This window comes from Sipha flava, unplaced genomic scaffold (genome assembly GCF_003268045.1).
Source record: "Sipha flava isolate LNK unplaced genomic scaffold, YSA_version1 279_pilon_pilon, whole genome shotgun sequence".
NCBI lineage: Eukaryota > Metazoa > Arthropoda > Insecta > Hemiptera > Aphididae > Sipha > Sipha flava.
Window position 1 is genome coordinate 148343 of NW_020272945.1, and position 11870 is coordinate 160212.

The 11870-nt window shown below is 30.9% G+C and overlaps 1 long non-coding RNA gene across 1 annotated transcript; it reads left to right on the forward strand.

The window, feature by feature from the left end:
* Positions 1-7090: 7090 nt before the first annotated feature.
* LOC112685509 lies at positions 7091-7960 on the forward strand. Its single transcript, XR_003148808.1, has 3 exons — positions 7091-7200; positions 7633-7708; positions 7867-7960. It is a non-coding gene; the product is annotated as an uncharacterized LOC112685509 (long non-coding RNA).
* The last annotated feature ends 3910 nt before the right edge of the window (positions 7961-11870 follow it).

Here is an 11870-nt window from a genome sequence, read left to right on the forward strand (position 1 = left end):
TATTTGTAACACGTAGAAATTACTACGCGTAAAATCAATTATATTTGATCGATGGCACTGCATTCGTACTAGGTTTTCGCAAGCATCATCTCAATAAAACAGGGAGAAATACGAAAATTGAATATTTTTGGTTTCGACGTAAACGATAATTGACGGAAACGATAACGAATAACAATGCGGATGACAACGGTCTACAATCTTGGTTGAGTTATTTTTCACGTAATAATAACCGAAACCGAGATTTTAATGAACACCGTTTATACAGCGCCGCAACTACACTAATTTGGGTCCGTAACCGTAACTTAAATCAATTGTATTCGAACTATTTTCGATTTCGATTACACAGGCCACAAAAGGAATTGTGTATAAAACAAAATCGATCAATATACTGTTCAATTTGCATTAATAATTATAATTACAAAATGGTTTTATTTTCTCGCATTCTTCATATTTTTTAATATTATTGGGGCTATTGTAGGTTATTGTAGGCTGAAGACATGAGCCCGAGTGTTTGACACTCGCAACACATCCGATCATTGCGGCACTACGTTTATGCGATATACTTGGACATTTCGCTGTTCCGTGCCGGATTAAACTTGCTATGGTCACTAAGACGGATGTGTTGAAATGAAAATGATTCAACAGTTAAACATAAATTGTAACACCGATCAATCGCATTCCATAGTTCCTTAAAAATCGATTCACTTAAGATTAAATTAAATAATTTAAAAAAATTTCAACTATATATCGAATTTCACGAATACGCATGTATTCGATTCGGATCAAATATTATATCAAATGTAGTATTACTTACCGTTTCAGTTTGTATGACATTATATTATTCTAATTTTGTGTTATAAATATAATATTTTATTGGTCTTTAAATGCCGCAACCGCAGGGGCGTAACATTATAATATTGCCAAAAAAAAAAAAAATATATATATTTTTATTATATTTTTCCTATAGGAAACTTGTATACAAGTGGACCATGTTAACTTGAAATAATAAATATAAACTCATGTAAAACTAAAAAAGTGTTGTAAATCAAATTTATAAATTATTCATCTCACGCATTGGCGTATATGTGGTTATTTTTTCCCTGTCAATGTTCTAAAACTCGTTGTCTATTCAAATCGGTATTAATTTTGTAATACTTTTTTAATTTTTTTGAAAACTGATATATTATAATAATGTATTTATACTGCGTAAAATGTAACGAGTAATACGAAACGCACTGATGAAGAAAACGCAACATCATATTTGTTTCGGCAATAGAAAAAAATGATTGTATTTTCAGAACATTTTACTTTATTCGCTTTATCCGGATCTTCGTAGGCTTATTAATATATACAAAGAATTAGCAAAAAATAAAATGAAATGAAACGACGGTAGAATTTATAATTTTAAATAGTATCTGATCATTTGCAAGGCACGTAAAAGAAATACAAGTTGTTCAACATATTTCAACGTTTTGCGCGATGATCCATAATATGAATTATGTATTTTTACAAAAGCAATTATTACAGCGTATATCATGATTTTTAATTGAATGCATCGTCTTTAAATTTCATGTATTAATTTCATCACAGAATTCAGTGTCGTAACTGTGAAACAAGAGAAGTGCTTCCCTCCCGCGCTGATTTTATTGAGCTGATAACTGATAAATGATATGTGGTTAAAGCTTATTGAATACTTGAGAAATATTAGAATATCACTGTATTGTATAGTAACTTTTTAATTATACCGGAATCAATTGAACATTACATTTTTGTTTCAAATACAACGTAACAATAATATACATAGTAATAAGTTATGCATTGTGCAAAACAGGGCTTGAAATCGATTTCAAAATCATTTTCAAAAATCAATAAAAATCGTTAAAAATCTTTTAGAAAATCAAAATCAATACAAAAATTGTTAATGTTTGGTAATGATTTTCAACATTTATATTGAAATTGAAAAAAGTTAAAATTGATATTTTATATCAAAATCAAAATCATTTTAATAATTAAAATGATTTTTAATCAAATTAATTTATAATTCAACAGCCAACAGGTCTATTTGTACTGTCAATTCGTAGACATTGCTATATTTGGTAATTATATTATATTTATATTTATTATAGATATTAATAAATAACTAGTTCCTATTTTGTTTTCTTAGAATATTTACAATAAGGAATTAACGTTCGACGAGGGATTGTTGTTTTTACATACACGATTTATTCCGTATAATATACTATATAAAAACAATTTGTTGTGCATATTATGGATAAAATATTAATTCATAATAATCTATAGGCTGTCACCCAGTTATACTTTTAACCAATAATATACAATTAAATAACCTAAAATAGTTTTATTTTGTACTTTTGCAGTCGATAAATTTAGGTAACTAAATTTAGGGGATAGGCATACTAATTCATACAAATTGACTAAATATTTAGCAAAAAAAAAAAAATATATGAATTTCGTATGTGGGGGTGCTGATCTGGGGACAGATACATAATATAATATGCGTTTGCATAATATTATATATAGATGAAAACGTGTACGTTTTTACAAGATTTTAGATAACATTAAACAACAACAAATATTTGTATACACGCCTATATTAGGTTATTTAACTTGAAACTATGAGGTATTACACATTTTGCGTTTTTTGTATAGTGCCTTAGGAGGCCTAATCCACTCTACTTATACTTATTATGTTATGTAAAAAGCTAATTACTTAATTCAAAACTGCCAAAATACATATATATATATTACTAATTACAAATACCTATAAAACTTTGTTGCTTCCACCGTGAAAGTTGTATACTACAATCTTTTGATTTATGAAATGCAGTTTGTTAAAAACCCGAAAAAGGCTTAAAAATTGATTTAAAAATGAAAACATTTTTAAAATTTCTAAAACACTAGTATTTGAAAACTCTGTTGAAAACTATCAAAACTACATTAAAGCTGTTAATGAACTGAAGATTATTGGACAATATAAAACTAACTACGGTAAAATCACTATATTATGAAACAAACATATTTATAATATATAAATAGATTTTCCATAAAAGTGAACATACTATATATTTTATATTGTAGCCAAAATTTGATCGTTGAACAATGTACATTAGATGCTGTAGTAAGTATATCCCGTAGAAATTGTAAGTATAACTACCTAGTGTCAAATCGACATTTGTATATACTTACCGATACAGATACACAATTACGATGATACAGTAGTACACCACCGCCGATTTTCGAGTAACTGAGAAAATAATTTGCTTGGCAATTAATTCTTATAATAAATAACTAAATGTATAGCCAAAATTAAGAAGAAATTCGAATATTTTTTGTATTAAATCGACGCTTAGCTTCTATAAGTAATTTTGTTGCTAGATTCTTGTTTTGTTTCACCAAAGGTAAATTATGTATAACTATTTGAGATTTAAATGAAATGGTTATTATTGTAATAAAAAAATAATTTTTTTAAGAGTTTCATGTAATTAAAAATTTTTAATATTTAATTAAGTTCTGTCACAATGACATTAAAAAAAATATATTAGGGTGAAATAATACATTATAAATATTTATATATTAGTAGCAGATTCTTTAATACATAATTTTTGAAAAAAATAATAACAATGTAAAAATATTTAAAAATTTCAAAAAAATATGAATTGCATAAAATATTAAATTTAAATTGATATTGATTTTAATTCCTTTAATTAAATTAATTAATTTAATTAAATTAATTAATTTAATTAAAAATCGACTAGAAATTTTTTTTTTAAATTTTATAAAAATTCATATTTTTTTAGAAATTGATTGAAAAATATGGCTCATATTAAATTTAATAGTGTACTTCGCAAAATAATAATGAATGTGAAACATGTGTAATGAAATTGACTATTCAATTAGTCACATACCCGCTTTAAATATAGAGATGTAAAAAAATTTAAAACAATGTCATTAATTTATTTCCCTAACGAGTAAAATTGTTCAATTTTTTTTTTTTAAATAAGTTAGAAGTGATAACATTTATATAAATAGAAACATCGTCAATAGCGTGTTTTTAAAAACCGTTTTAATTTTAATAAACGTGTGACTTGTCTACTAAAAAGCACATAACTCTCGAACAAGCATATTGCAGTTATTGCAAATAGATTTATCTATAATTTTATCAAGTCTATTGGCAATAGATGAGCACACACTTTCTCATTAAACCATTGTATACAAATTCGGGCTCCGGTTAATAATATTAATAAAATAATTTAAAAAAAAAAAAAAAAAATGTGAGAAATACCAATCGCATTTCGCGTTTACTTTTGAACAAGTTAAAGACGTTTAATTTTAAAATCTCGGTAGGTCTCCGATCGTTACATAATATGAAGACAATGAAGACAGACGTAATCATAAAATACCGGTACATTTATGTAGTTTTTGTCTCTCTTTAACAAGTTTTGTGGGATACACATTTTTTTGCTAACAATGGTTAATTCTCAAAGACGCTTTCTACATACAAAGTATCAATTATTAATAATAAATTGGTCAATTAAAATTGTACACTAATATATTGGTATTGAACTGATGAAATCGTACGACGAGTGAATACGTTTTACGGATACATTTTATTACCTCATCCGGTCCTATCCAACGCAAATATTATTGTTTCTCGCGCTTTGATTATAACATTACATTGATAATATTATTATCGTGTTGCATGTCTATGAGCCGGTACCTTTTTACTCTCGTATGCCGTGTTTTCACATAATCGGTCACCGAATTTCAAAACGGAATATAGTTTATCAGCGTTTTATGATCACTACTACTACTTCGGAAATCGTTTCGTATGAACAGTATAATGTCATGTTATTTCACCGAAACCGATGATAACTTTGGTTAGTAGTTCCGTCAAGTTTGGTGTGGAACAATATTTTTCTATTCGCACTGCGTCGACTTCTATCGAGGACCTGACCTTCGTTTCGAAAGACGAGCGCGCCTAAAAATTAAAATACGGCGTGCGTTTCGTGCGATTCTATCGAAGACCTCCGGCGCGGTTTTCAAGTTTTCCCGTCCGAACTGTTCTGTAAAACCAATGGACGCGCGCGCGTCTTAACTCTGAAATTCCAAAAATGGACTATGTACGAGTATTGGGTTAACGTGTTACTGTTGCGGCGTACGCGCTGGGTAATCTGGGTAGCTTTCTCCCGTGGCACCGGTGTGTATCGTACACGTGATAAAATATGAACTTCCGGAGATCGCGGTCGTTACACCGCTGGCCGGGACGCGGACCTAGCCCGCAAGGAGTGTTCGGTGAAAAAACCGTATTGGTTTAAAAACGATTTCGAAATGAAAATAAAAACGTCGACCGCGGGCGATTCACAGGGCCACGCGGGTACTTGTTGACCGTGGGCCGCGTACGATTGTTGCCGGACGACGACGACGACGACAGCGCGTAAAGGCTGACACGACGACGTGGCCTGGAGTCATCGACCTGTTCGTCGAAACTGCTTTGTCACGTATAACGACGTACGTGTACGCACGTGTGCGCTCGCGCGCGCGCGTGCCCTTTTGCGGCATTTTGCGTTTTTTTTTTTTTTTAAGGATGTGCCGCCGGTTCATCTCCTCGTCGTCCATAAACTCGTTCGGATGACGTACAGGCGAGGGTGCGCGTGTACAACGCGTAATATATTGTGTTGTTGTTCGGTACACGCCGCCGGGTCTTCTTGCGCTGCTGACAAAGAACATTATACGTCGTAATCGGAACGATCGGTAAGGTGACCGTCGTTTCGGTAGGTATACGTTATTGTTGTGGGCGACTGTTACGCGGGTTTTCGAATTGTTATACCGTCCGACCCTCTTCTAACGGACACAGGTCGGTCGGAAGGATTTCGACGGTAACGTTTTCGCCGCCGCCCCCCCCCCCCATCACTTGATCAGGGTAAAATAAATTTCAAGTAGTATTTATCTGTATGTGCTGTCATAATTTTTTTGAAATTTCAAATATCCCTATACTTAAAATTCAACTAGTCGGAAACGGACGGTGAGAAAGAAAAAAAATCTTTTCGCGTCGTTCGAAATGCGGGAACAGCGATGATGAAAAACGGTCGGACTGCTTCACAATAAGATTACGGTCGGATCGTGAAATCGTATTGATTCGCTGCCGCGCACGCCCTAGTGTGCCGTCCGGCATAGCGTTTCGGGCAAAATGTTGACCCGAAACTCGTTGGGGAACTCGTCGCGCGAACAGTTCCGTCGAACGGGTAAAATTATTGTTCGTGTCATTCTTGCACGGGGCCGTTCCCAACAACTGTTCCCGCCGATCACGCGTTATTATTCTAATACGGTCGTCCGCCGTCGCATGCATTCTCGAAACGCATTTCGTCCTTGTTCTTTCACACCGGACGGTTGATTGACCGGGCGCGCGTATAAATTCCGCCCAAAAACTGTAAATTCCGCCCAAGATGAACTACAGGTAAAATAAGGTACGTGTATATTCCGCAAAAAAAAAAAAAAAAAAAATACAAGTAAAGAAACATACATGCGAATTCCGCCCGAAAAAAATTTATAGTCATAACCACCTCCCACGTATAACTCATAAGTATATTTTAGATTCTAACTCCAAAACTGTCTAATAATACTAAAAGCATATTTCCACGTTCTGATTCTATGAATTGAGCCATTATAGCGTGTAAGCGTATAAGACTCTAGGACGTGTACTGAACACAGTTTATAATATTTTCATCCGATGTTTCCGACTATTGGATCCGCAACATGTGGCAGAACTGATAAGACACGACATGATTGACAATCGAAAAATCCATTTTTGTGCCTGCATATTTTTTTTTTTTTGGGCGCAATTTACGTGTACATTTTTTACTTGGATGTTTTCCCGGGCGGAGTTTACCATAGGCCTTGTTTTTACCCGTTCATTTCGGGTGGCATTTACGATATCCCGATTGACCTCCGTGTTCACGATTCTTTCGGACAGTTTTTCCCCCCTCGGCTGCGACTTGATCACGGCCACGGTGTTATACGGCTGTCGTTATCTCCGAGCCGTATCGACGCTTTATTAGCTTGTGCGCGTTGAGACGCGAAAGATTGTTTCGCTGCCAGTACAAACCACTCGTCGTCGTCGATTTTCAAACGAAAGCGCTCTTGGATGGCTGCCGGACGAGACTCTTTAACCGTTCAACTGCGGTAGTTTTAGTGAACGCTTTATGTTCGAACGTTACACATTCTAAGGGCTACGATGAGCAGTCATTCTTCCTAAAAATTTTAATGTTGCAGTTTTAAAGTTTCAAAACTCAAAAAACCGGAAAATAAAGTACAAAATAATAAAAAAAAATGCTGTGGTAATGCAACTAATTTTTGATTTTAATTGAATATAAAAATAAAGAATGTATTTAATTTTTAAAAAAAATGACAGGATTATATAATTACCAGATATTTTCATTTTTTTTTTTTTTACTATTTTCGTTTTTCTCCGTAGCCCTTCGTTTGTTACGATTAAAGTTTCTATTCGTTGCATTTAATAGCAAGTAACGAATACGATCAATAATATTTTTTTCTACCAGCTGTTTTAATTAAAAAAAAACTAATCTAATTTGGAGGTCAATAAATGTTTAACAGATGATCGTCGTCAGTGACATAGAACGTTAGAGATACATATTTTAAAGGTCCCGAGTTTCAACGTTGTTGTATGATTGTAAGTTATAAGATTTCTATTTATACGATATATTTTATCATACGAATACTTAAACCAGCGGTTCCCAACTTGTGGTACGCGGAAAATTTCTTTTAAGAAAAATATTTTTATGATTATTATTATTACCATTCTATATTATTTTGTTTATTTGATATTAGCCGATTTCATAAACATCTACGGCATACGAACAAAATGAACGCAGAAGACAACTTAAGACTTAAAGTTACCAACATGTAGCCTGGTATAGGCGTACTGATTCATTCAATACAACATTAACTGTCTCATTAAATTATTCATTTATATTCCTTTTAATTAATAATGATTGTAAATATTTTTCTTTACGCTATTTTTTGTGCATTAAACTTTTGTGTAATTTTTAGTATAAATATATATTAACTTTTAGTATAAATTAATCAATGTATAAAAAAGGCTAAACAAATGTAAAATAATGTAATTTTATTTTTTGATAAGTATAAAAAAATAAAGGTTATTAAGTCAAGTTGTACGTGAAAATTTTTCAAATCGTGTAAGTGGTACAAGGATATAAAAAGGTCGGGAATCGCTGACTTAAACTCTATGCACCGATAATTGTACGTATAGTAGTACCCATTCCAATTCCATGATGATTTCATTTGTAACCCGATATCAATGGGTCGTGACATTATATCGATATAAATAAAAACATAACAGTTTTGAGTATTATATTAACATTGAGTTTTTATGTATTGAAATCAAATGTAACAGTACCGTTTATAAAACAGTCACTGTTATTTGATTGAAATGTTATTAACAATTTCACAACTGCACAAAGTATATTTTCAGATAAATGTATTCTTCTCTGATATTTTATACAGTAATCTCATAACTATTGAAGTAATCCACAAACAATTTATATTTTATATTTCGGTTGAAACTTTATAATTTGATCAAACGTCAATTGAACATTTTTAGATGAACTTCTTCAAGTCAGTCAACAATTATTTTTTTGAAATTTTCATTATGCCTGATAAATATCACTATATAAACTTGATCATAGACTTAAACAGGGGGGAGGGTGAGAGACGGAAACTGTCCTACCTCTAATAATTTAATGATTAACGCCCCCCTTGGTATATTTTAAATCAATTAGAAAAATATTATAGGAAAGACATTTTAGATATGTGAAAATTACTTTACCAATAAATATATATAATTATTTGAACTATTAATTATAAAAAAAAATTGAATTGATTAATCATTATGTATTTGTTCAATTGCATTTGCCATCACAATATATCATGATGCAGATCAAGTATATCTAGTTTTTAAATATACAGTATATCAACATGAAATAAAATTTGCCCACGTTACGCTCATGAAGTTAATGTAAATACTATGAACTTATGAAAACTAGTTCTGAAAAAGAAATAAATAGGTCTAAATTAATATAGAAAACAAATTATTATACCATCCACAAGTTTTTATTATTATCAAATTTGTTTGACTATAAAAACTACTCTAAAGTGTACTTTAAAATGCGCATGGAATATTGAATTATATTCATGTCATTGAGTGCAAAAAATATAACCACTGATTTTTTATGTTATTTATCAATTAATTGTGTGTCTATGAATAATTTTAATTTGAATCGAATTTTTTTTTAAGCATAGTGATTAGAATCATAAACGTATTTCGTACAGTTAAGTTTTTTCTCTAAGGTACAAAAGTAATAATGTTTAAGGGGTTATGTATAGGCAATTTTTAACAAGCGTTTTTAGTGTGAAAAATTCAAAATAATTCACATACTATGTACCCGAAAACCGCATACGTTTTTTTCAACCGTTGTTTTGTTATCCTTATCGAACTAGACGACGCTGCAGTTGATACGGATAACTTTAATAAAACAAAAAAAAAAAAAAATCCTTTTTTATTATTTAAAACAGAACTTGAGTGTTTTTATGACTAACCATTGAACATGTATTCAACACAGACACATGTTATCAAATGTGTATAAATACTATGGTTACTCAGCACATACACAGGTTAGGTTAATATGGTCTCAATAATCCAAACACAGGCTAATCCGTTTAAATAGTATAATAAATATGTATGTGATCATCATAATAGTAGTAAATATGTGTATATTTTAAATTACAAGGTTCATATTATGTAATTAATATTATATTAACTGGCCAATATGTACATACATACATATATAAATAAAATATTTTTTTGTATACATTGTCTTTTTTAAATTACCAGTTTTTACATGATTAAAACAGATAAAAATAAATTTCATAAAATTTAAATTCGTATTTTAAATTACAATAGAATTGATGTTTTTATTAAGCTATAGATCAGTGGTTTCCAACCTTTTTTATTCCCCCCTTGTACATTTTCAAAAATCTCATTCCCTCGTCCTTTAAATTAGAAATAAGATGACCTTTTTTTAGTAAGCCGTACAAAGAAAATTTTGCAAAATAACTATATCTATATATTTTATAATTGATATTACAAATTGAACTTTGTATGCATTAATATAAGATTACCTGCGAAGAGGTCGTAAAATACTCGTATAATAAATTGTTATCGATGGGCAACAGTTCGAAAATTAATTTGTTTTTGATTTTACGTACACCGTACGTACACATCAATGGCCCTCATATCATTTTCAATCGTATTATTTTTTGGTTTTCTCCTTCTTATTTTCTCTTCAACGTTCATTTTCATAACAACTCTTACTGCTGTTTGTTTCCTTTCGTCTCATCACATGCTCAAACTATCCCAGTGCATTTTCTCTCATTTCTTTTACTACAGACACTACACCAATACTACCTCTCACATATTCGCTCCTTATTCTGTCTTCTCTAGTCACTTCACTCATCCATCTAAGCTTTCTCATTTTCGCAACACTCATACTCTATTCTAATCTCCTATCAACCGCTCAATACTCCGAACCATAGTTGGTTTAACATAGTTGGTCTCACTGCCCTCCTGCAAAATTTATCATTCAACCTTATTGGAATTCTCTTATTGCATAAAACGCTCGACGCGCCTCTCCATTTCATCCGACCGCACTTAATCCTATTTTACATCCATACTAAGACCACCATCTTTTAGTACAAATGATCCTAAATATTTTAAGTTCTCGAATTCACCTGTCACATCACTACTTATTTTCATTGGTTTTGATACCCTCAACTTCTTGGTATCCTCCTCCAAAGTCATACTCTATGTTCTCTGTTTTATTTCTACTAATTTTTAATCTCTTCCCTTCAAGGACTAACCTCCACTCATCCAATATATTATTAACTTCTTCCAAATTTTCTTCTACCAAAACTATATGATCAGCAAATATCACACACACCAATCGGATGTCATCATGTTAATATGCAATATTTTCATCTTGAAGTAAGGCTTGCCACAAAACATAAGAAATTTCACTTTAAATTAACATTCAAACCCTTAAATCGCTGAAATCGCTTCTAATTCACTTCCTGGAAATTCCTCGTGATAACTTAAGTGAAAATGGTTTAGAAATGTATTATGTAATAAATAAATAAATAATTTAATAATTAATATTAAAAGAGGGTTGAAAAAAAATTAAATTAACGTTAGGTTCTAACACTGTATGACCTCGCTTCTCATGTATTTCATTACTGTGTTTTATTATGTATATATAAATTAAATTTACTTATTATATCTCGAAGTATAGATTGTAAATGTTCTTTTTAATAATAATAAAAATAAAAAAATAAGTAGCGCAAAACAGTAACACATTTTTGTTCATAATATAAATGTTGAAATCACATTGAAATTATGAAAAAATATAGAAAATAATCATTATCGATTCTACGATTACAGTAGTAACACTATGGTAAGAATAATAAATAAATAAATTTATTCAACTATCAATGGACTTACATCATATGTTATTTTAATTGATGTTTAACTCAATTACACGGAATATAATTTGCAGAGAGTGAAGCACGGCCTTTCCGTACTTCGATACTCCAATGCTGTGTTTTGTCATAATAGTAATAATAATAATGTCACTACTCAATCCTACTCCGAATCGTTTGTTCTTTGCCTTTGTCAAGTTAACTTTAAATATGTGAAACTCTATCACTACCTGGTATACTCACATTCGTTTCTGAGTAATAGTATAATTTATTTATTTATT